This window comes from Spermophilus citellus (genome assembly GCF_964194105.1).
Source record: "Spermophilus citellus genome assembly, chromosome: 5".
NCBI lineage: Eukaryota > Metazoa > Chordata > Mammalia > Rodentia > Sciuridae > Spermophilus > Spermophilus citellus.
The window spans coordinates 94635698-94662453 of record NC_138186.1 but is presented as its reverse complement, the minus strand read 5'-3'; the positions used below and the strand labels follow the sequence as shown (position 1 = coordinate 94662453).

Here is a 26756-nt window from a genome sequence, read left to right as displayed (position 1 = left end):
TGGGATTGATTTTTCATGACCTTTTTCTATTACTCTCTTGATTTTTATTCTTTTCTTTGTGAATTGTTAGGCTGAACCTGGAAAGTCCTCAAATTTACACTAACATTTATTCCTAAAGTCCTTATAAAAACCTTCAGTTTTTTTTTTTAAATCAAGTTACTCTACTCCCCAAGCTGAGGATTTTGGTTTTGAGGTTCCTTCACCCAGTGGATTTGTTTTCCCCTCAATTTGAACATTTCTAAACTTGTAACACCAAAAAACCAGGCTAGCACTAAATGTCAGAGGATTGTCATAAACTAAACAGAAAACTGTTCTGGCAGCATGCACAGTTAACATGCTTATCCTTATCTGTCATTTACATCCACATTTACTACACCCAGAAATAAGTATCATCCATAATCACAATAAGGAAATGAATGATCAATGCTAATGTTGTAAATTCTTCCAGATAGAAATAGTATTACTTTTATTTAAAAATATACATCAGCAGTTACACATCCCAAAATATTAGATTATTTAATTTCTGAAGCTGTGACGAATTTCATAGAATTTGTCTTACATACTCAGAGTCATCTAAAAGTTCATATATCATTTATATTCTTAACCCTTAGACAGAGGATTGATCTAAGTCTCTTTCTTTTTATTGGTAAATTTCTAATCTTTACATTCTTATGCAACTATTTCTAAATAACACACAGCACATAAATTTCAGACATGGGTAGAATTTTGACTATTTATTTTAAAGATTACATAATGGCAAATAGAAGGATATTGTTTTTCTTTTCTTTGTGCTAAAGCCAGATATACATCAAGATTTTTAAAAATAAATTTACACCAATTCACTTTAGAAAAGAAAATACAATAAAACCCCCACACAACTGATATCAGTTCTTTAAAAATTGGTAAAAAATACTAATACACCAAAATGAGTCTAGATGTAGTTCCATTGCTTACATTTTTCTTTTAAAGATTATTCATTTACTTCTTGGATTAAAAAAAATCAACAAGAAATAATATTTTTTCCAAATTGCTGTAATTCAAAAGTTTGTCTGATTGACTAGAAAGCCCATACATACCCTTTCTCTTACCCTTTTAGCCACCTGAGCTGAAGGTCATTTGGTGACCTAAATTATTGTACTTAGGATGCTGATCAAATTCCCCTGGAGTATATACTTCCAAGATAATGTGACAATGCAAAGTAGTGCAGAGAACATGGAATGTTGAAGTATTAAATAGGATACAAATCAATGGATAATTAATTCATCTTTAAATGTTACTCTTTCTTGAATGAAATTTATTATCAGACCTCTCCACAGACATACCCATTCTTTTCTGACACCCACAGACTCTCTGTGGTACAGGAGACAGACACCTCTGGTACAGGAAGGTGTACAGGGAGAAACTAGGAAGGCCCAAAACACCTCGAGTGTGCAGCACTGAAATGGCTCTTGCCTTCCTGGATATCACCTGTAAGATCCTTGTCACATAAATAAGGTAAATAGTAAGTCAAGTCTGAGCTTGTTGGTGGCTTCTAGCTATGTTGCTTTATTTATTTGCTTGTTTATTTTAATTTCCTTGGTGCCTCTGTATTCATTCCAGGTGGATCTAAGAATTTTATGGTTCCATAGTTCATGAATATGACAGAAACTAATATAAAGTGTTATAGCTTTACTACATTTTGTGTAGCCAAGACTAGTTGAAATGGAAGGACAACAGGAAAAATTCTGAATCTACATTACTCCCTGGCCAAACGGCCCAAACAAGCACGTTGTCAGTTCTCTTCTGTGAAAAGCTGGTGTGTACAGCCTAGCAGATGTGCTATGATTCTCAAAAGACCCTTACCCACTTCAAAAGGGGGAAGGCTCACTAGGGACCTGGCACTCTGTAAAGTGGGTGCATATACTTCATTCTATCAAGAGCCATATGGGGTGTGTTATTATCCCTATTTATAAAAATGGAAGTTGAGACTTAAGAGAAAATAAAAATCATGCCCATAGCAAGCTGTGATTTAAATATTAGTCTTATTAACTAGAAAGCTCATACCCTTTCTCTGACTCTTTTGAAGATCTCATTATAAAAGTTTCCTTTTGTTATTCAGCACTATTTGATGCCCAGTTATGCATCAAGCAGGGTTCCATATGCTTAGCTACAAAGTATTTATGTCAGGAACTAGAAAACTCTGGGGCAATAGGCTTCCACACTAAGCATTAAGTGAACTAGATGTAACAACTTACACTGTCTTTTATCAAAATGATATCTAAGCCTTATTAACTTGGGAAGGATGACTCACAGAACCCGGAGGCTCTCTGGCTGGAAGAAGAGTGGCAGAGCTAGAAGGAGACCTGAGAGGGCATGTCTGCTTAGTGCGGACTGCTCATAGAAGGACCTAAATTTTGACTCATATGAGTTAAATGACTTATGTGACCCTTTCTAAAGAAATCTGGAAGAAATGCTGCTCTCTGGGACTGTGCTCATGTGTGGAGCCAACATGAGGTTACAATCCTAATGTGTTGATAACAACCAGAGTGACATCATAATGTGAAGCCTCAGGACAAAGACTTTGTGGTGATTTTGGAACAGTGTATCCTATTGAGCCTTGTGTGTTTATGGGAAATATTAAATAATCATTCAATTGGTGATTAGGGAATAACAGACTGGGAGTTGGGGTATAGAAAGGAAAGGGGTCAGAGATTTTCTTGATGACAGAAGATAAGGAACTGCAAGCAGAGGGAGGTTTTTATAAGATAGAGCAGTCTCTATGCTGAGATTATAGAGTAGGTGTGTGGGCATAAGATAATTAGGTCTGCAGACTAGGTGAACAATAAAACATTTCCAAGAAATTTTAAAGGTGTGAAGAATTTGAGAAGACAGATGGAAGAGAGGGCAAGATGGCCTGACAGGCTTGCTGTCAGACTGAGGCTTCCTGATCAGGAGAAGTGCTATATGAATAGAGAAGTCATGTATTTTTCCTCACTAAAGAGAATGATGAAGAAATGCCACAGAATTCCAGAGACACTAAAATAATCAGTGTATTAGGTGGAAAGACAAGAGGCTATGGAGTGGGAAAGTCAGATGGCTTCACAAAAATTCTAGCCCCAACTGAGGAAAGAACAGATGTATTTAAGTTATTTCACACCCTCACCAACAATATTGGCCCAATGCTTTAGTATGACACTAATATAAGTGATGAACCACATAAGCACATCCAGATTACAGTAGAACCTTGGGCCAAAACGTGGAAGAGATGTAACTTTAGAAGACCTGCAAAGTTAAAATGAAAAATTATATCTTTTTCATCTATTAACTCTGCAAAAATATCTCAATAAACCTTGAGTCTGGGCCCTGGACATGATGAGGCAAACTTTTCTATGTGATATCTTGATGTTTATTAACAATTAAACATTTTTGTACTCTTAATGTAAAAAAATAGTTGTGGAGAAGATTCCCAGGATGACGGGAGGATTTGGTCCGAGGATACCTGGAGGCCAAAGGATGAAGCACTAGGAAAAACATGAAACCATCAATCCTCAGTGGTCCAAGAAGAAATTACTAAATGGGATTTAGAGTAGGCCATCAATCTTAAGGAGAATGGGAAGCACAAACTTAGGAGTCTCAGAGGACCACATTGGGCCCTGCCCTCTGATTCACAGGAATGGCCAACATAGGCCCCACATAGCTTCAGGGAGCAGTGCTGATCAAGGAAGGAGGATTGGAGCACTGTACATTCTGTTTCAGACAAGATGGAATGGAGAATATTGATGGACACTCAGGCAAGGGCTTTACAGGCCTGATGGTGAGAAACTAGGGAGAATGAGTGAGGCCAAAAAATGCCCAGAGAAATAGCTTGAAGTCTTTGGCTTATCAAATGCAAGCCATTATCAGCACCAAAGAGACAAAGATTACATGATATATATTGTTTTATTCTTTTAGTCTAATTCTCAGATTTCTTGTCTGAATGTCCTAATTAGTTTTTCTTAATTGTGGTTAACAGGCTTTAAAACAACTCCAATGATCCCATACCTCCTGTCATTCACACTTTGGTGGAATCTCCCTTCCCTTGGATGTACATAGAGTCTGGCTTCCTTTTAACCAAAGCATTATAACAAAGGTAATGGGATGTCTCTCTCATGATCATGTTGTTATGAAAGACTATTGTTAACAGACTTGCTATGGGGTCTCTTCTCTCTCCCTCCCCCCCTCCACCCCCCCCCCCTCTCTCTTTTCCTCTATCTCTATCTCTCTCTTCCACTAAGACAGCTACCATGAATTATACAGCTGGCAGCTGAATATGAATGCTGTCAGCAACCTGGCAGCTGAATAGAATGCTGTCAGCAAACTGAGTGAGTTTGAAAGCAGACCCTTCCCCAGTCAAGCCTCCAGATGAGACTTGAGCCCTGGGTGATACCTAGACCCATTCTTAAGAAGACCTGGCTAACCTGGCTGGTCCCAAACACTGTGAGATAATAAATGGATGTTGGCTTAAGATGCTAATTTTTTTGGCAATTTGTTATCTAGCAAAGAAAATGAATGCACTGGCATTATCCTCTATTCCCCATACTATCTATTCTCAATTCTGTTTATATGTAAGCCTCTTCTCTATTTAGAACCCCCTGAGGGCTTCTCCAACCCAGAGCAAAAGCCAATGTTTACACCATGGCTCATGAGGCCTCGTATACTTGTAGCTTCTCTGGCCTAAATGCTAACTGCTTTCTCATTGCTCACCTTTACCCACACAGGCCACCTTGCCTACTCTCCAACATGTCAGACATATTCTCTGACTCTTAGTGTTTGTTCCCTCTGCCTGGAATTCTTTTCCCTCTGATATCCACAGGGCTCACTCCTCAACTCTTGCATGTTTTTGCTCAAATGTCACACTTGGTGAGGCTTTCCCACAACTCTGTTAAAAAAAAAATTGCTATATCCCTCTCATCCCAACATTCCTCCCTGTCCCTTCCTGACTTTCTTGGTTTCATAATACTTATACTATCCAACCTACTATTTATCTTTCTTATTTCTTTATTGCCTCTCTTCCCAAAGTAGGATGTAAGTTCTGTGAGCACAGAAACTTTTATCAACTTTGTCCACAGTTTCACCTCGGTACTTTCACCTCGGTACCTAGGACAAGTTTGATACCTGGTGAGTATCAGAAAATATTTGTTGAAATAAATTTCAAAAATGTGTATGAAATCTGCATTTAGATTATATCCTCGATTTTATAGTAAAATCTTTCACTAGAGCATAATCTAAACTGTATCAAGGAGTCTCAAAACTAATAACTAGATTATCTGCTCTAAGAAAAAAGAAATGGAGCATTTCAGGAAAATCAGTTTATGCTGAAGAAGAAGACTAACATCAACCCATCTCAGTTAACTGTCTGCATATCTAAATTTTCCTTTGGTTTTACAGATCTAGAAGTCCAATTCTGCTACTATAAGAGCAGATTTGCCAAATTTGGCAGAAAACTGAAGTGCAAATCAAGATGCCTTCCATAATAGAAAGGTTCTCAAACTAGAATACTTTCAACTAACTTTCTCATAGTTGCAAAATGAAAAAGATTTTGCTTTAAGCAATTTTAAGAATAATTTTTTGCCAGCACCTACTTATCCCAAACTGGAAGAACCAAATCTCTAAGGTCTTGGATCTGGAATCTCTACCAATATCTGCTAAGCAGCAACAGTCTAGGCTTGAACCTGTGGCTCAGCCCATACAGAACAGTACTTGTGAAGCAGGAAAGTGGCAATATACCTCTGTAGCTGCTAATGTAGCAAAAAGTGTAGTAAATGAACATGCCTGAAGAATAATTGCTTAAAAAGGGAGAGCCCTGGTGAAGGGGGGAAAAAGTAGAGCTTAGAATCAGAAAGACCTGCTTTGTTTAAATCTTGACTCTGCTCCTGACCTCTGGCCTTGGATAAGTTACAACTTCTTAGCTTCATTTTGTTGTCATAAAACAGGAATTTTATAAAATGGGAGTTGTTATAATAAGAAAATGTAAAAAGATTTGCAAATTCCTTGCAATGATGGCTAATGATGAGCTTGTCAATGGTAGCTATTATTATTAATAAAAACACATTAAAGAACAACTTCAAGCATTGTGTTATATCACGTTATGCTGCAGAATGAAAACATCAAACACAGAAGAGCAACTTTGAGCAGTGCATTATTGGCATGACAAAAAAAACAAACAAACAACAAAAAAAAACGGAATGGCTAGATTTGATCCCTAGGCAGCAGCTCAGAACTGAAAACCAAAGAACTGTCTTCACTTATATGCAGTGTAGGCACTGGTCCACGTAAGTAATTGTCCTTTCTGTGACACACAGGAATAGTGATTGACCAGAAGGATTTTCTAACACTATGTATGCAGTGCTTGGTTTGATGATTTATGTCTTTGTACAATATTGTGCTTGGTTTCTAGTTCATTTACTTGTGGTTTAGTGGAGATGTACTTCTCAGTGCTGGCCAAAGGAAGTACATGGCTTCTAAATTTCCCTCAAGCCCCAACTCGAGTAAAAGCTTCCCCTAGAATACCTTTACTTTAGTAAGGTAAACTTCTGGAGCATATACAGATTGAGCCAGAGACCTTAGCCTTTTAGGGTCACACCATCGAGCCTGACAAGCCTACACTGCCAGATAGGAGGCAAGGGATAGACAGCCTGAGAGACCCAGCTTCCCAGAACTGTGCTCTATTGCTACCATCAGACGGAGCAGAGGAGCCCCACAGGGACCTTACGAGCTGATCCAAACAATAACCAGACTTTCCAGCTGGGGTAAGGGCCCTGGGCTGGGTGTGGTTTCTGGAAACAGCTTCCTGGACCACAGCCACATTTTCTCAACATGTGCTGCCTTGGGGGAGGCTTGCTCTCTAATGTTGAGAGTGTATTTTGTGAGAGGCGCAGCAATACTACTAAGGTGATAATACCCCACCATGAGAGCCACAAAACCTCTCCTCTGCCCTTTTGCTTTCACGGTCAATGATCATGGAAGCTTCTGTGGTCACTTCACTCTCACCTGCCCTGCCAGTCCATCACTGTGCTGACCCCCGCCCCCAGGAAATTCAGTGTTCTGGAGGGCTTTCCACACCTGCCCAATCTATCCTCTTCCATCAGGCCTGTGTACAATACATCAGCAGTTGCAGTGAATAGAGAGCAAAGCCTAGTAGTTCTTTAGGATTTCTAGAGAAGTAAAGTTTCCCTAAGAGAATGAACAAAAAACAACTGCAAACTAATATCAGAAGGCAATAAAGTTTGACCTTTGGAGTCTAACCATAAGGAGACCGATAGACGAGAATGGTGGGAACACAAAGTTAAGAGGATAATTCTATAAAATGGACCCACTGTGCTAGCCCCCACATGCTTTCTTTGCCAAAAAGCATTTGCCTGCAGTTCCACTTGCCCAAGTGGACAGGACCTGTCACATTTCTCAGCAAACTGAGCCGGGGCAAAGGTCCTGCAGTCTGTGTAGGTAATGAATGATGGGGGTCAAGAGAGGATGCGGCCTGGTTATCAAAGAAAGGACAATGGGTTGCTAAGATTAACCTCCATGCTCCTGCTCCTTCCTGCCCTCAAACATGTACACGGAGAAGAAAGAGAAGACACTAATTTAAAAAGAGGGGTTCTGGAGAGTAAAAAGCAACAAGATGCATCCCCTCCCACAGACACCCAGTTTTGGGGGCCATTTCTTTGGAGAAGTTTGTCTCTGTTCCTTTCTTAAGTAAAACTTACTATCTGTGCTTGCCTCGGGGTTTCTTGGGAGTTTTATGTTGAATACCCGGAAAAAAAGGACCTGTTCCTGATATCCAATGGATAGGTATCAAAACTATCTGTGTTTGTATTCCAACTCCACTGCTTAATAGTTTAGGATCCTCAAGAAAGACACTTAACCACTCTACCTCAGTTTTAGGCTCTTTAAAATAAGGACAATAGCTGTAGTAACCTTGATTATCATCAATCTTGCTGTGACATTCATAAAAAAAAAAAGGATTATTTTAATACAAAAAAGTAGGAAGTATCTCAAAGAACATTCCTTCCCTGGAAACCATAATTTCTTTTAAGTTCATTTTGAAAAATGGACACAAGTAACATAATGCTAATATACCAGAGTCAAAGTATTTGGAGCTAATTAAGACAAGTCAAAGACAATAGCCCTTACAGTTTGTAGTTCATAAGTTTGGCTTCGGGAAGGTGCCAGGGATGGAGCTGTTGAGCAATCATAGATCAGAGCCTTCATACCAGGACCCAGCTCATAGGAAAATTGCTATGTCCATTTGCCATACACCTGTGACTATTTCCTAAACACCTGATCAGGATTGTTTAGGGATGTAGTCACAAGTTGAGTTGTAGTACCTTGGTTACCATATCCTTGTCCACCTCCCTATTCCTGTCTATTAATTGTAAGTTAAATGGTATGAAAATGGACATATTATTCTTTGTGCTGAGTAATTTTCACACTTAGAAAAATTTATCCTTGAGCTTATGCTACTATATTCCAATTCATAAATTTTTGTCTGTCTTTGAAACATGTCTTATGCCTTGGAGCAAGAAAATAGTTACTCCTCAAAATTTCTTCTAAGCCCAATAACCTAATACCAAGCATCACAATATTCATTTACTGAAATTATTAGAAAGATAGAGAATTAGGACACTGGATAGTATATAGAGAACTAGAACTGAAAAGGGTTTTGAAATAGCTGATAATTATAACAATGACAACAGTGATCATCACTATTACCATCTTCCTCATTGTACCTAATATGAAAGAGCAAGTTTTAGTTAGTGCACTTACAGAGAACAGAGTTCCCTGGGAGGTTCAAATGAAGACATTTCTTTCTTTTCTTTTTTTTTTTTTTTTTTTTTGAGAGAGAGAGAGAGAGAGAATGAATTTCAATATTTATTTTTCAGTTTTTGGCCGACACAACATCTTTGTTTTGTATGTGGTGCTAAGGATGGAACCCGGGTCGCACGCATGCCAGGCGAGCGCACTACCGCTTGAGCCACATCCCCAGCCCAAATGAAGACATTTCAATGACACTTTTCATCTGGGTGGAGGAAGGGTTAGGGCAAAGTCACGAAGGCATCCACAGACTAGCAGGAGTGGGGAATCTGAAAGTTCCAGGAAAGGAGATAGCACTACTGGAACTCACTAAGAGAGCTGGAGCCCTGGGTCGGGGCTACTTGTTGAGACTGTATTTGGAGAGATACCAGCTTTGGACAGAAAAACAGTGCCGAAATAACTAGGGAGGGGAAGGAACACCCTCAACTCTCTCTTGCCTGCCACCCTGCCACCCTTACCAGCGCTTCCTATTAAATAAATAAATAAATAAACAAACAAACAAACAAACTCAAGTGGAGGCCAACCAGCCAGAGTCGTCAGGGGATATTATCTGCAGGGGCCAGTTTTCAGGTCCAGGACATTCCAGTGTAGACAATGGTTAATTGTGGCAAAGCTACGGTCTACAATTTTACCTGACTTTTATTAAAATAAAAAATCATGGGTGCTTAATAACTACTCCAAGACAAAGGATTTCTGCTCTTTTACAGAGGCTCCCAATATATATATTCCCCTTTGTGCTCCACTCTCTTCACAGCTTCCCATCTTATTCCCATTAATATTTAGGAGAGGTCTTGAGTAGCCATCATTTTTCAGTGGAGACTCTAAATTCCTAGAGACTAATATTTCTATTTGAAGTGTGTGGGATTTTGCTTTCAAAGCTTCTTTAGTTGTGTTGTTTTTTAAATAGTGTCAGAATTTTGCCACAACAATTTGACTTTATTAAATTGGTTACTTCAATTCCTCTCACAGGTAGTACAGGTAATGGCTATAATGACTCTGGAGATAACAAGCTTCTTAAGGACCAAGAGCATCTGTATCTTTAGATGCTTTCAACTCATTTTTTTTTAATTATTTGCAAAGTGCATCGCCTGCCACATGATAAACACTCCACGTATGTTTGTGGACAACTTAATGCAAAAATGAACAAATGAGGGATTAGTGGTGAGTTAAAGGTTAAAAAGTACACCATGTGGTTCTGGAAAAGTCCACAGAAGGATCCTATGTATTTTCTTTCCTTAACACAATGTTCTAACCAGTCACTCTCTCACAACGCTGAAAAACTTTAATATCTAGAATACATTCCATTCAAATTATTATCAAATGCATTAAAATAAAATGGGCTTATTTATATAAAGAATTTTATTAGAAGTCTGAAATCCTGGCTATTTTTCCTATGCCTCATTTGATGTTGTTCAAGAATTTTACAGCATACTACAGTGATGAAGCCACATCAATGTTTATAGCAGCTCAATTCACAATAGCCAAGCTATGGAAACAACCTGAGTGTCCTTCAACAGATAAATGGATAAAGAAAATGTGGTACATATACACAATGGGATATTACTCAGCCATAAAGAAGAATGAAATTATGGCATTTGCCAGTAAATGGATGGAATTGGAGAATATCATGCTAAGTGAAATAAGCCAATCCCCCAAAACCAAAGGCTGAATGTTCCCTTTGATATTTGGATTTTAACCCAAAACAAGGGAGAGTGGGGAGGGGAAGAATAGAAGTCCATTGGATCAGACAAAGGGGAATGAAAGGAAGGAATGGAGGAGGGAAATAGGGAGGACAGTAGAATTAATCAGACATAACTTTCCTAGCCTTGTATTTGAATACACAACTAGAGTAACTCTGCATCATGTACATCCAACCACAAGAATAGAATCCTAATAAGAATAAGTTATGCTCTATGTATAATTTGCCAAAATGTATTCTACTGTCATATATAACTTAAAAGAACAAATTAAAAACAATGGGAATTTTTCCAGTTACTTTGGAACTTCTGAATGTATATAATAATATCATTAAAATGAATACCAATGGGGGCTGGGGTCATGTTTCAGAGGTAGAAAGCTCACCTAGCACAAGTGAGGCATTGGATTCTATCCTCAGCACCACATAAAAAATAAATAAAGATATTGTGTACATCTACAACTAAAAAAATATTTTGTTAAAAAGTGAACACCAACTAACCATCATTAAAAATCAGTGAACATTTTTCCTTAGAAAAATGAGGTATGAAGACAAAGACATGCTACAATCCAGTTAACAAATATGAATAGAAATTAAGCATTTTAGATTAAAGATTTACACAATAATATATGCCTAGCCATGGAAACATTCTCTTACTATAACTTGAGTTCTATAAACATAACTAAGTAAGAATTGAAAGGGATACCAAAAATGATGACGAACCTTGTTACCACCTATTTCCTAAAAATAAAATTTGGGTACTAAGTGAAAGTGTTCTGTAAGTCTCCAATATAATTCCACAACCTAAATAATACAATCCTCCAGATGACACAGGATAGTTTTTTTATAGTGATGCAATTATATTGCAGTATCTCATGCAACATTCTTACCTTTAGAGGATTAATATTTTCTTTAAGAAGAGAAAATGAAATGGGGAAGTATGTAATTCAATGGCCTGGTTCAGTGGTAGAGCACTTGCCTTATAGTAAGGCCTTATTTCCACCCAAGCACTAACCGCACCCCACTCCCTCCCAAAAAATAAAAAACAGTAGCTAATTCATTAAAACGGTGTAAATAATGCTTGTGATACTGCAATCTGTGATCTACACAGAGTTATGACATCAAGGATATTAGAACCAGAATTTCTTTTAAGATGAAATAAAATTTTTAAATGAAAATATCAGACTGTGGGCTGGGGATGTGGCTCAAGCGGTAGCGCGCTCGCCTGAGTTCGATCCTCTCAGCACCACATACCAACAAAGATGTTGTGTCTGCCGAGAAGTAAAAGATAAATATTAAAAATTCTCTCTCTCTCTCTCCTCTTTCACTCTCTCTTAAAAAAAAAATATCAGACTGTATCAGATGGGAAATGCTAAGTGTGATTTTTGTGAAAATTTGGTATAAATTTTGTTTATATGTGGATCTGTATCACATATATATATATATATATATATATTTTTTTTAACTATATGTTGTGTCCCAAAAGTTTGAAAGCCCCTAAATTAAGAGTCCAGGGTAGATTTGTTTTAAGAACTAAAATTATAAAAATGGAGAGCTGCAGCCCAGGTTGGATGGCCATACCTTTCCTACAAACATTGTGACTGCCAAGACCTGTGGACTTCCAGCTGAGCTCCCTTTAGCTAGAAGGAGTGGAGTGGTACCAGCTGCACCCAAATGCAAGGGCAAGGAGAATTCTGCCCAGTCTTCATGACAACAGCAGCAGGTGGCCCTGCTGGATAATGTTCCCTGACCATTCCAACTGTTCTGAGTTGGACAGCACAAGTTCCACATTCACACTGAGAGAACAAATGAATGAGCATAGGAGCAGAGCGTGTTAAAGCTTTAAGAGACCTTGGAGATTACAGATCCACCCCCTCACTTTATGTCCAAGCCAAGAAGAGGGTGTGAAAACCTCCTGGTGTCCAGGGATGGCTCCAGAGCTTCTCTCCCTTTTCCCTACCTCCCACTCCTCCACTAGATAATCCTGCCTGACTTGTGGGATTTGATGGGATAGAAGCGTGTTGGCATCCTCAAAACAGTGACCTCTCCTCTTTATATAAAGCTAATCAGCGTGAGACCTTTCCCAAACTGAAACTTGCCCGTGATTACCAAATGATGTACAGTTGTTTGCAATATAGATAACGTTCCAATAGGGACCTCACTAAATATCCTCTAAAAACTCCTATTATCCAAGACCTCTGGCTGAACTTCAACCCTCTGCTAAGGAGTGAAAAGAGTGGTGCTGGATCTTTTAACCACCACCACCCCACTCCACTCCAAATTCTAGAATTGTTAGGCAAATAATCCTATTTACATTGTAAAAAAAATTAGACAAACTGAAGCATCAACCCCTACATGAATATAATTAGTTAAAGATAATTGGGTTGATTAATCTTCAACTCTTCAGTGCCAATAAAAAGGACAGGGTGACCATCTATTATTAAGTCCTAGTAACTTTTAAGCTTATAACAGATGTTTTCCTGTATTGGTCAGTAATATCCTATGGGTTATAAAACAAAGAAAAAAGTCTGAACAATTGATTGGCAAATTTCCCAAAGTTATGTCAGCCTCAAGTATATGAGAAATGGTGCTACACCGAGGGCAAAAAAAAAAGAAAAGAAATTCAGTTCGGTTTTACAAAACCTGCTCTCATTTGTCTGGATGTTGGCAGGATGTAGCACAAGACAAGCAATCAACGTGTGGTTCAGAGATCAATACCAAAGATGTGTTTGTGCAATAGCACTACACAGTCTCTTTAGATCTTCTGTGGAGGCTGCTAGTAACCTAAGAGAGGTTTTCAACGTTTATCACTGGTATTTTCCCTTAGAGTTCAGCACAATCTGAACAGGCTCCAATTGCAAAATTAATTTCTAAATATGAGGAGACAAAATCCATGCTGACCAATGTTTACCAAATACTAAGTGGGGATTACAAAAGTAATAAGACTTTCCAAAAGACAGATGTTCAAGAACTATCCATCTCAATGACGTTAACTGGAAGGTCACAGATGTCATCTACTTCTGCTTTGCTTGTTCAGAACATAATTAGAACTCATTCCTTGACTTCATAGAATTGTATTATCTTGGACAAGATTTTTAAATTCTCAGAGTTTCCATTTCCTCGTCAACGAAATGGGAATTTTTCCCAGAGAAATGTATTGGTGAAATAATGAATGCTGTATATTTGCAAAACATGTTTGAGGATAAAGCAAAACACCATATGTAGAATTTCAATTATAGTAGGCCCTTAATACATGAAAAAATGTCATTATGTTTTATATATAAATGGTTCCTTCCACAAAACATAAAATTTCACTCTTCTGAAATATCCTCAGTGGGGGAAAAATGGAAGTACAAATGTCACCATTCTGCCTGCCCTTAATTTTGCCCCCTTTTTTTCATTCTCTGCATTACAATGAACTGTTCTGGGCTAAAATCCTCCTAACTTCTCTACTTAAGAATCTCTTCAATAAGTTGAACTTAAGAATCTCTTCAATAAGTTGAACTCTTCAATAAGTTGAACGTTAAGGATTCTTAACCATCAGGCTTTTTCAAACATTCCCAGCTGAACCCTCATGCTGAGAATCTCATCGCTGGTGTACCATCTCATGCCTTTGGGGGTTTGAACAGAATGTCTGTCCATCCAACAACTTCTATGTAATATAATAGTACTTCTTTTCCCCACTGTTTCTCCTCACATTTGTGTGTGTTTGTGTGTGTGTGTGTGTAGCGCTGAAGATTGAACCCAGGGCCTTGTGCATGCAAGAAAAGCACTCTACCAACTGAGCTATACCCCCAGCCCCATTCTCCCACATTTTTCATTGATACATTACGGTTGTAGATAATAGTGGTATTCAAAGTAACTAACTCAGCTACCATCATTCCCCAGGATCTTTCCCCACTTCTGTAGTACACAGTTATTCTCTCCCTCCACCATGGTCCAGGATAATGTTATGCCTTATTGAGGCATTAAAATGGCTTGCTTGAATTCTTATCCCCTCCACTAGAGTGAACAGCAGCATCCCAGGGTAGTGACTATGGAAAACTTACTGTGTAGAGATCAAAAGTACATACTCCAGAGCAGAGCATGCCTGTTCTCTGCGCTTTACTAGCTTAAGTAGATGGATGATTTAACTGTTCTAAACCTTATTTGGAAAACAATAATCTTTACAATACCTGATTCATAGGATTATTGTTAAGATTAAATGAAGTGAAGGATATTCCTCATCTGATAGCATTTCATGGCATACCCAATAACTGCTAGCTGCTCTGTTTTGTTTGTTTCAGCTTTACAGTAGCTAAATTCTGGAACCCAGTAGGTGTTGAGCAAATATTGACTAAATTGGACACTCAGGAAACAGATCAGCCATCTAGATTCTTACACCCAGAAAGTTTTATAGAAAAGAATATGCTATGAATATGCTATGATTCACTTAAATAATACATCACAGCAGTGTAAAAGTTGCTTTTTCACAGCTGTGACCAAAAGACCTGACAAGAATATTTTAGAAGAGGAAGAAACTATTTGACACTCACAGTTTCAGAGGTCTCAGTTGCTCTGGGCCTAAGGCGAGGCAGAACATCATGCCTGAAGGGTAGAGAAGGAAAGCAGCTTGGGTCATGGCAATTAGGAAGGAGAGAGAGCTCCACTAAATATGGACAAAATATAAACCCTAAAAACATGCCATAATGACCCACTCTCTCCAGCTTGCAGTTACTACCCAGTTAATCCATACGAGTGGATTAAGCTGTTGATTAGGTTACAACTCTCATAACCTAATCATTTCTCCTCTAAAAATTCTTGCATTGTTTTACACATGAGCTTTTGGGGGACACCACATATCCAAACCATAATACAAGTCAAACAACGAAAGATAGGATGAACTTCGGAAGAAATATGATTCATTTTAAATGTATTCTTCCTGGAATTTTTATGTTGTTAATGTTTCAGCTATGACTTTTTTAAAAGTGCTACTTTTCTGAAAAGTTGCTCCTCTGTGAATCGTAAAGAGAAAAAAAAAAATGTTCACATCAACTTACCAAAAGAGACCTGCCCATGGAAAAATGTGACTGCAAATGTATACTAAAAGGGGCAATGATCCCATCTACAGTGCTTGGAGCTACAAGAGACATCCTTAGACTTAGTGATCCTTGTGCTGCCACAGAATTCTCCAGTGTTGTAAAGGCTGTCATTTTTGTGAGGTGCCTTAGTGGGAAGCTAGGTACTTGGCCTACCATGTTGCTGAGATAGCACTTGACAACCCTGGTCTAAGGTTTACATGATGCTTCCCCAAATGCCACAGGAGTGCCAGGAAGATGAATAGGGAAGAAAATCCTGGTTCTTCTATTGCTTTTTATTATTTCAGGAATTCTGTTAGAAATAAGAAAGTATGAATCCATTTCTATTTTATGCTTTACTATTTTTATAAAGGGACTTGGTTTAATGGAGTTTGTCTGTATTGCTATCATCATCATCATCATCATCATCATCATTAAACAAAACAACACAATTGCACTGTATATTTCACTTTAATAAACTGTATCTTTGATTTCCTTTTAAAGTTTTATCCGATCCCTGGGACTCCCATTTTACCATCTCTTTAAGCATACATATTTCTTCATTGTCATTTAGTATATGGTATAACCTTTGTTTTATATGTGCAGGTTTCATTAGGCTAAAGATTTGTGTTCTGTTCCTTTCCCCAGTAATATATTTCAGTGGGAAAATCTGCGTTCTTTATGAGTCTGGCCCCAAAATTCCATAGATTTGAATTATCCTTGAGGTCTGGTTATGCATCAAATGACCTCATTTTTTAAAAAAATGTGGATACCTAAAATGAAAAGCTGCTAGGTTGTTCATACACTGTGCTTTGAGGAACAGCTTTTCACAGATGGAAGGGCATAAAAATGATGGGCTGTTATCTTGTAGCCTGAAACTCTGCTCTCTGAACATGTGAAATATTGATATTAAGTCAAGCTGTACCTGGTTTTCTGCATATGAATCCTTCCAAGTTCTTGACCTCTGTTCTGTTGCTGTTTCATTTTAGGCAGAATTCCAGTGGCAGTGTGGGGATTGGTGGGGGTGGGAGCAGATAATGTGCATGTCTGTGAAAGACAAATTGAAATTGGACTGGCCTGTTTGTGTATTTTAGTAAATTCAGGGATGGCAGAGAACAGTCAGTATAATTGTCATAATAATATAATCAGATAGATAAACATTTATTCAGTGTGAATTTTTCACTCATTTTCAGTGACATTAGCAAGCAAACAGTACTTCTAATATTCATAAGTCATAAATTATAAAAGAAAATAAATTCTATTCAAGCTTCAAACAAGATAGAAAATTAGTTAAGGTGTTCTAGCTGCCATGGCAGATAAATACAAAGCTTCTAGTGGCTCAAGTACTTACTGCTCATGCATTACAGGTAAAACATGTATTCCTGATTATGTGGGGTGCCTTGGCAAGGACTGACACAGGATCATGGGCCCCTTCAATCTTCTGGCTCCACCAACTATAACACATAGCTTCCAAGACCAAAATACTCCTCTGGTTCAATTCATATTGTGTGTGTGGGTGGGTGGAGTGAGAAAAAAAGAGAAGAGCACAGAGAATTTATAATGTGAAAATTCTACACACCTGCCTAGAAATGATACATGTCACTTCCACCCACATCCCATTGACTAGAACTCGGTAACCTGGCTACACCTAAGTGAAAGACAGCGGGAAATGCCTGGCTTTTTACCGAAAAGTCCATGCTAGCCATCTAGAAGTCTGCCAAAACCAGCACACTTTCAGTAAGAGAATCTTCAAAATTTTTCTTCAAAGATAATTTGATGAGATCATGAAATTGATGCATTATTGGTATAGAGTCCTTTTCACTACACATGATGGTCCTCGCCTATAAACACAGCAGATAGGGAGGCTAAGGCAGGAAGATTGCAAGTTCAAGACCATAGTGAGGCCCTAAGCAACTTAGGGAGACCCCATCTCAAAATAAAAAATAAAAAGGGCTGGGGATAAGGCTCTGAGTTCAATCACTGGTAATAAATTAATTAATTAATTTTAAAAGAGTCCCTTTCATAAAACCAAAGAAAACAAAAACAAAGGATTCCTCATATTTTTAGTACATCCTAAAGATAAGATCTGAACTTTCAGTCCCAGTAATTATCTTACTATTCTTCTTAGAAAAAATATAATAAAGGGGAGCTATATACACATAGAAAGACCTTGGGCAACATCCTTTCTTTTTTTTAAGCTATGTTTTTTAATATCTTTATTTTGTTTATTTGCCTCACATGTTCAAGGCAAGCACTCTTCCACTGAGCCACAACCCCAGCCCCCTTACTTTCTTCATTTATAAAATGAGATAATAGTTGAGTCTATATCATTGACTGTGGTGCTCAAATGTGAGGGTTTCTGGAAAGGACTCCATACCATACTTGGCCTATTGTGAACACTCAGTAAATATTAACTATCATCTCAGACTTTGGGTCATTGTTTGCTTATGTTTCTTTCTAATTGCTGGCACCTAAGATGTGTTCCTTCATTTGGCCTCAATTTTTTTAAAATTTTTATTTGTTCTCATTAGTTAGACATAACAGTAGAATGCATTTTGACACATCATACATAAATGGAGTATAACTTCTCCCTTTTCTGGTTGTACATGATGTAGATTCATACAGGTCTGGAAGTCATATATGCACATAGTAATCATGTCCGATTAATTCTATTGTCCTTTCTACCCAAGAACCCCTCCCCTCCTTTCACTCCCCTCTACCTAATCCAAAGTACCTATATTCTTCCCCAGCCTGGCCTTTTATTGTAAAATAACATCCACATATCAGAGAAAACATTCAAAGTTGTTTTTTTGGGATTGTCTAACTTTGCTTAGCATGATATTCTACAGCTCCATCCATTTACTGGCAGATTTGGCCTCCAATTGCTCTGAAAGCTTTGAATCTTTTTGCTTTTCTACCGATTACTGGGTGGCTCTGTTTTCAGGTTTCGGAAGTCCTGATGGAACTAGGATTGTGCATGGATTCAAATTTTCTCCCTTCCCACCCAACATTCTATGGCCTTAGGCATTCTTTCTAAGGACACATGAATTAGTGCATGCTGAGGGCCATTGCCAAGTAGGAATGACGCATCGAAATTTCCTTGCCAGCGTACCCCATGTTGCTTAGAGGAAAGACTTGTGGAAATGGACTTGCCTTGGACATTTGCTATGACATTGTATGTATGTTTGAGAAAGGTGACCCTGCTCAAGGACCAGGGTGGATCTGGGTTTAGGGAGTATCCAGTCCTTGGGTTTAGGGCAGTTCCAGGTTTAAGGTGTACCCTGCTGGGAATAGGGCGTATCCTGCTGATTAGAGCCTGGTGGAGTACATGAATTTTGCCCAGAACGTGAATTTTTCCCCAGAACGTGTTTGTAGAGGGCCGGTTTGAGTTCAGGAATAAAGAATTGCTGTTTGAATCTACAAAGCTGTGAGTGGCTCGTGATTTTGTGCCCAGCCAGACTGCGGCAAGTGCAAACTAACCAATAAATATATTAAAGGAAATATCAAGCTATCATGTATGTAAGCTCTGTGTCAGGGACTTTTCAAATACTTTTCATTTAAATCCTATGATAATATCCAAGTCAAATGCATTTTCCCCATTATATGTATAAGGAAACTGAACTTCTTAGAATTTAAGTATTTTCCAACTTCCCATACATAGGAAAGCAGAGACAGCAATCAAACCTAGATCCATTAGTCCTCAAAGCCCAAAGAAGCAAACACTAGAGGATCTTCCTCTCATTGGTTACACTGAATAAACTCCAAACTGTGGTTCTTTATATTTTGTAGAATAACCACAGAATCACAGGATGCAGAGGGAATCAAGAGAAAGGAAAATAAATTTCTGGAATATTAGTCATAAAAACTTTCATTGTCAGTAACAGACAACTACAGTTCTTTCCAGTGACTTCTGAAAAGGTAACAATTACTCTGCTTTCTTTTTAATGATAGTTCATCCAATAGCAGAGTACTTCTACCCATTCTGGGAATAAATTGGGCACCTTTTGGAGGTTAATGCTTTCAAGACCTAATGTATAATTGAGATAAAGAATTCACTAATTGGCTCCAGGGGACCCAACCCACCAACAGGAAACAGCTTTATTTTCTAAAGTCATTTTTGCAACCAAATTCTATTCATGTATATTTTCTATCTATCTTTAAAACTTTTTATTTTAAAATTAATCCTATCTGTATTAGAAAAACAAAAGGCTGACATTTTTACACTAACACTTTACCATCTACCCATGATATTGGTTCCTATCCAAAAGCCTCTCTTTCATGCTTGGTTGCATTAGTTACCAGTCTTGAAAATAAGGTGGGAAAAAAATTCCAACATCATTTACATGAACAAATGTTTAATATATTTTTTCTAAACACAAGACTTTTATGACTTAAGAATTGGGATTACTTTCTTGAAATGTATTACATGATGAATTAAATACATATCCTCAGCTTTCTACCAGTTTATGAGCATTTTTTGAACATCCACTAGAGGAAAATATCATAACACATGGGGCACAAAAAGAAAATGTTCTATCTCTTCACAGAGGCAAAGGTGGAAAGGTAATATCCACACCCAATTGAACCAAGAATATTCACTAAGAAATAAATAACATAGCAATTCTGTCATAGAATGACATCTTAAAGAAATATTGCTGCTAAGTTATATTGTAAATCCCCAGAAATAAATTGGTTAACTGATATTCATATACCCTTTGTGTGTTATTAAAATAGTATAAAAATATTAAGGAATAATCTAATAATCTGATTTAATATTTAAGTTTCATAAATATGAGTAAATGAAGTAACAGAAATTAAATTAATTAATTACATATACAGATGTTAAAAAAAGAGAGAACTTCATTAATGAAAATTATTCCTTTTCATAATACTGGCTCTTAAGTTTAAACTAAACAACACCTTGATTTAGCAAAAGTGGGTTAAAAACGGCTGGATAGCCAGTTTCTGTAAATTTAAAGAACAATAGTCCTTAGTTGCAATGGTTTTTTTGATCCTTTAGAAAAAAGGGTGTTTTTAAGAAATGGTCCACCAAAGAAGACAAAGGGAAGTATACCATGTGAATCTCAGAAAAGTATACCATGTGGATGTTAAAGAAAACCACATACAGTGATATTACAGGGTCGGTAGAATTGATTTCATTAGCCAGTATTTGTAAGTACTCCAATTATTGATTTAAATCAAAATAGAAAATATACATGATTCTTCCATTTAAAACAAAAAAAAATAACCTAGGCTGTCATATAGCAGTAAGTGTATGTCTACAAAATAAAATGGCCATAAAGCAGCTGTACTTTTGGTCTAAAATCCCTTTCAAAATATGATAGCAACTAACCCCTGAAAGAAAGTCAGTGTTTGATTTGAGTGGGCTTGACTCTGCAATTATTAATTTGCACTCTAAAGTGATTAGAAACAATGTGGTGAAGAAGACAGGCTCAACCTGGAGTCTGCCTGCATCATATACTGCTCTGCAGCTATGTGACCCTGGGCACATCCCTCAGCCCTGTGTCTTGCCCTCCACACTACAGCTATTAGCGTTCTCTCTATCCTACCTGCTGCTTTCCGCTGTCAAGCATTCTGATCTCAAGGTTCTGACAGGGCTAACAACCGAGAACTGCTGGTTGACTGAGGTGGGTGAGTTTGGAAGATGGGTGGTCACACAAGAGAACTCCAGAGGGAAAATCATGCTAGATGAGGCTTTGAAAGTCTTTAGAAAAGACAGCTCATGCATTTCTAGAGTCATAAATTGTCACACTAAACCAATGATCTCATTTTAGTGATATTTGCTATTGAAAGAAATATGGATAATAACTTGTCCTAAAATCATTTCATGATGTTTTAGTAAACAATATCAAACCAGCTCAGAATGCTAACATTTTATGCTGCCTTGAAATATTAACAAACAAACAAAATTAGACCCCTTGATCCTTCTCAAGCAAAAGTGAGGTACAGATGCAAAGTCATATCTGTTTTTTTTTAAGTATTTTCCCATTTTTGTCATGAAGTATTGTATAGTGTTTGTGAGGTTATTTTTATTTTGTATGTACACTGTAGTGTTCAACATTTTAATTGCCACTTCCTCAATAAAATTATTGGAAATCTTCCATCTTGCCATTAGCACTTGCAAAATAACTGTTAACAATATGTTATCCAGACACAGAAACTTTATAATTAATGTTGGAATAGCCTTCAAAGTCTAGTGACTAAAATATATCCTATAAAAATTACTGGACTTCATTCAATGCTGTTCTGCTGTTTTAAAGTTCAGTAAATGTGTTGAGGGGGAGATATCTGGCAAAGTAAGTTAGGCAGTCTGGCAGTGAGACATGAGATGCTGGAGAGTTTGGTTTCTGTTGCGTGGTAAATGTATGAAAGGCCTCCACAGTTTCAGTGCAACCTCTGAAAGGCTGAAGGAGATCTGACCAAATGCAACTCCCAATGGGATTCTGAACAGTCATTTGGGGCTATATTCCCACCTTGTCAGTTGATGAGGTGCTGGGGCAGGTTCCATTTAGGCAATAAAACACAACAGGCCATGTATATATCTGGGTGATTATAGCATAACTCAGATTATGTTATAAGTCATGAGGCTGAAGGCCAAGTGTCTTAACTCCATGAGAAGTGCAATATTGGCCCTGAAACACACTGCCTGAAGTGTCTTATTGCTGTCAAGAAATGGAATTTCTACAGTACATTAAGAAAAGGAAAACACTTAGCACAGCGGATTTAAAATAACCATGGCTATGACATCACTGACAGCTAATCAAAACTCTAATTGCAACCAGAGTTCTGAGGCTATTGTATAGAAGGTCTTAACAGACACAGGCATGGATACACGGAAGAACAATGCACATGCCATGAGAGGAACTTCAGTAGCACAGGACCCAAAAGAAGGACTGGGTGGGCTGGAAAATTTCAGTTTCATTAGCAGTGGATTTTTCTTTGCTGTTACCTAACCTTGCACAATTAAATCAAGATAAAGTAGTGTAAACACTCTCGGAATATTCTTTCTGTTTCAGTCACGAACTTCATTTTCATGCAGTTAAATATTTCTTTAAATTGTTAAGAAATGAGATGCTATAGGTAGGAAAAAAACATCCAGTTCAGATGAAAGGTAATAATGAACTGAAAAGAATTTGGGGGGTCACATGTTGTTCATGATCCATGCAAGGAATTTCCAGTGATATTAAGTTGAAGTTGTCCGAAAGGATTGAAGACGGTACGTGATCATACGGATACAGTTCAGATTTTACATCTGAATCTGCCTAACACCAAAAAGTGGAACTTGCATTTCAAGATCCAGTTAATAGCCTCAATAAATTTAGCCATGCCAAAGCACACACTGAGAAAGCATATTCAGAAGGTGCCACAGGGAGGCACATAACATCAAAAGTGAAAGCAAAGAGAGGGCTTTTCTCAGGAGCCAGAGGATTTGGGTCTAATGATTTTCTGGGTCACCATGGATAAGTATTTAATTTTTGAGGGCTTTAATTTCCCTCAGGCAATCTCCCCTGAACTCTGGTTTTTAGACACTGCTTCCTCGGGCTGACTGAAAGTTCACTGACAATGCAGTAAAGAAGTAAAATAAAACTGGGAAATGCTGTCTTTGGCAGATTATGGGAGATGTGTATGTGTTTGGAAATGACAGTCATTTAAGAAGTCTACCATCCAATTTAGCCTTAATAGGTAAGTGAATACTTACCTATTGCACTCTTAATAATGGCACCAGAGCAACAAATTCACCAGGTGTTTATTGGAAAAAGCAAGTACAAGTTTGTCCCATCAAAGAGAACACTCAATTCTGGAACAATGGCCTCATTAAAATATGTTTCTCTCTTGTCAATATAGTGACATTTTTAACTATATCATAAACTCACAGTTAGTAAATGCACCCTATCTGTGAGAGAATATTTCTAATAGCTGGATAGGTGTGTGTGGGAGGATGTACATATATATGTAGTTCTAATAATCTTTATTATAGTAGCTGGGTTCATTTGGAACAATAAAAAGATTAAGTGATTAGCCAAGTGACTAAAATTGAATATAAGTAAAACTCTAGTTCCTTAAAAAGATTATACTCTTATCCTTTATAAAAGAGAAATGATTTCATTATGTCAAAATTTTATATATCAGGATTTTAACATTTACTTTAGCTAAACCAACTTGTTAAAGATAGTTAAAAGCCTGCTGGTTTCAATGGTATTGGAAGTTTAATGTGCACTTTGGCCTGGCTTGAAATAAGCCAACATTTCAAAATTCTATTAATTAATGATTCTGTAATAAATGATAACCTTAATAATTATAATAATGTTTTACACATGTAATGATAAGGTAAAATACTAAATTTCAATATCTATTTGGTTAATGACTTGGGTTGTAAAATATTGTCATAACCTCTAAGTTAGCCACTGAATAAGTTTAATAAGAAATCTTCCACAAACACTGTTTCTAAGAGAGTGTTGTATCTCATACAAATGAAGTATTATGCAGAGATACAAGCACTAAGGTCTAATCATCAGCTAGAAATACATTAGTCAAAGCCAGCTACAAATTCCATTCTCTTTCCTTATACTTTGCTGCAATATGTAAGTGGGAAGCTTTCCAAATACATCCTCCAAATATCTCCAGTAACATGTAACATAGTTTCACCTTTGAAATGATCTTCCGGAAACATATACCATGTTCCTAATATCTGAACTAATGAATGACTTGGATAAGTAAAATCAATACATAAACCCAGCTCTATCATTTTAAACATTCCTTGTAAGACACTTTTTAGAAGTGCTGGGATGATGATAATATTTGGTTAAAGGATGTAAAAAACTAACATCATCCCTCCTCAGAGATTCCTGCTGTTCATCTCCCCCACATACACACCCACACACACACATACACACAAGCAAAAGGGAAGCAAAGTGAAAAGTTCTGGCTTTGAGGTATATCTCCTCCAATGCAAAGTGAAGGTAAAACTGATTTTGAACTGTATATGCAGAATCATCTAAATAACTAAATGGAGTAAGCTTCTTCTCGTCCACAACCACTCACTCATATTAGGCTCTTACCACCTTTTGGCCAGTCCACATGGTTCAGAAATCAAAGCAGTGACTAAGAAGTTCAGGTATGCTTTGAGAGGGAACTAGACTGCCTCTGGCCTTATCACTGCATATGCAGCAAGATGAAGAATGTTTTAGTCAGCTTTTTCACTCCTGTGACCAAAAGACCTGATGAGAATAAAACACAGGAGAAAAAGTTTATTTGGGGATTCATGGTTTCAGAGGTCTCAGTCAACTGATCGCCAGCTCCATTCCTTGGGGCTTGAGGTGAGGCAGTACATCATGGTGGAAGAGTGTGGGGGAGGAAGGAAGAAAGCAGCTGGAAACATTGCACCAGGAAGCAGGGGGTGGAGGGAGGGAGAGAGAGAGAGAGAGAGAGAGAGAGAGAGAGAGAGAGAGAGAGAGAAATAGAGACAGAGACAGCTATCCCCTCACCAGACAAAATATATACCCAAAAGGCATACCCTCAATGATCCACCGTCTCCAATCATACCCTCCCTGCCTGCAGTTAACACCTAGTTAACCTCTATCAGAGGACCAATGTGCCAATTAGATTAAAATTCACCTAACCCAATCCTTTCACACCTAACCTTTCTTGCATTGTCTCACACATGAGCTTTTGGGGGACATCTCATATCTAGACCACAACAGAGGGACCCAGCATAAGTGCATGGGCATGAACATCAATCCATCATTTAGACTCTGAACAGTCACCTTAGCAGTATGTCCTTGCATGGGGAAGAGTGAAGGAAGAGGCTGAGCAGAGAAGGGCTGGAAAGGCAGAAATATTCTCTCTCCGAATCTGTCTCTATATTTCCTCTCTGCCCAATAGTCCATAAATTCTATATTTTAATCACATATGCTGAGAAATGTGAAATAATTGTGGAATTTTAGAAAATCAATATATTAAGTGAGGACAAAAGCCAGTCTCTTTGCTAAGAGTATCCTATGGGCAATAACTGCAGGGGAGATAACATTGGAAGGCAGAAGTTGTGGGATGGCAACGGAGAACTGGGAATTACCTGAAGGGAATCTCACTTGAGGTAAAACAACACGTGGAGAAGCCTGCTGAGTTAAAATTCACTGAAATCCCTCTCCCCAATCCCATCTCTACCATGTAGCCAAGGGATAGTGAGGATATGAGTCTGCTCCACATGAAGGCAGTTGTAGTGGGAACAGGGGAGACAAACCACTTGTCCTACAAACAGATTACTGTGTAAGCATTAATATGATGTAACTTATATTTTATTCCTCCAGGTGAGCAAAATGAATTAAACAAAAATAAAGATATAAAAAGAAGGCTAAAATGATTGTAATCAAGAATGGAAGAAGAAAAGAAAAAAAGGAGCCTAAAAGTGCACACAAAGACACCATCAGACCTTGAGTAGTTAGGGTGATAGACACTGTCATAAATTGGATACCCACCCCCCTCTGCAACACACCAAACACAATCATGTCCTCCCAGAACCTGTAATGTGACCATTTGGGGAACTAAGGTCTTTGCTGATGTAATCAAGTTAAGATAAGATCATACCAGGTTAGGGTGGGCCCTATGTTCAGGATGACTAGCATCTTTGTAAGAATACAGAAACAGAAACACAGAAAAAAGGAGGACATGTGAAGATGGAGACAGAACATAGGGCACAATCTTGACCAAGCCAAGGAATGCCAAGGAGTACCATCAGAGCGAGGAAGAAATAAAGGATTTCCCCTCAGGGAACTTTGGGGAGAATACCATACTGCTGATACTTGATTTTGGATTGCTAGCCTCAAAAACTGTGATAGAATAAATTTCTTTTGTTTTGAACTACCCAGTTTGTGGTCATTTGTTACAATCACCGGATAGTAACACACCAATGGTGCACCAGTAGAATCTATGGTACATTGTTTTTTTTTTCTTTAGATTCCATTTTATTCCATGCATATATACACACATAAAAAATCCTTTGTTTAGGAAAATAATACTATTTATCCACTCCTGGAAAAACATGCACTTGAAATTTTCTTCCACTAGTGGGAATTGATTAGGACATACTCTCTCTCTTTCTCTCTCTGCTTTTTCTCCATTTCTCTTGTGATCATTGTCATGAATTTGCAAAATGG

General features: G+C 37.8%; 1 long non-coding RNA gene across 8 annotated transcripts in view; it reads left to right on the top strand.

The window, feature by feature from the left end:
- LOC308649603 overlaps positions 1 to 26456 on the top strand; it is a 47771-nt gene extending 21315 nt beyond the window's left edge. The window contains exons 3-9 of one of the 8 annotated variants that reach the window (XR_014022125.1): positions 3992 to 4118; positions 5049 to 5136; positions 6116 to 6290; positions 8898 to 8968; positions 18527 to 18761; positions 19372 to 19500; positions 25911 to 26456. This is a non-coding gene — a long non-coding RNA (uncharacterized lncRNA). Of the gene's footprint in view, positions 1 to 3991; positions 4119 to 5048; positions 5137 to 5406; positions 6095 to 6115; positions 6291 to 8897; positions 8969 to 18526; positions 18762 to 19371; positions 19501 to 25910 lie in introns of those variants that run through there. The other 7 variants (XR_014022121.1, XR_014022124.1, XR_014022120.1 and 4 more) reach the window with 7 other exon arrangements.
- The last annotated feature ends 300 nt before the right edge of the window (positions 26457 to 26756 follow it).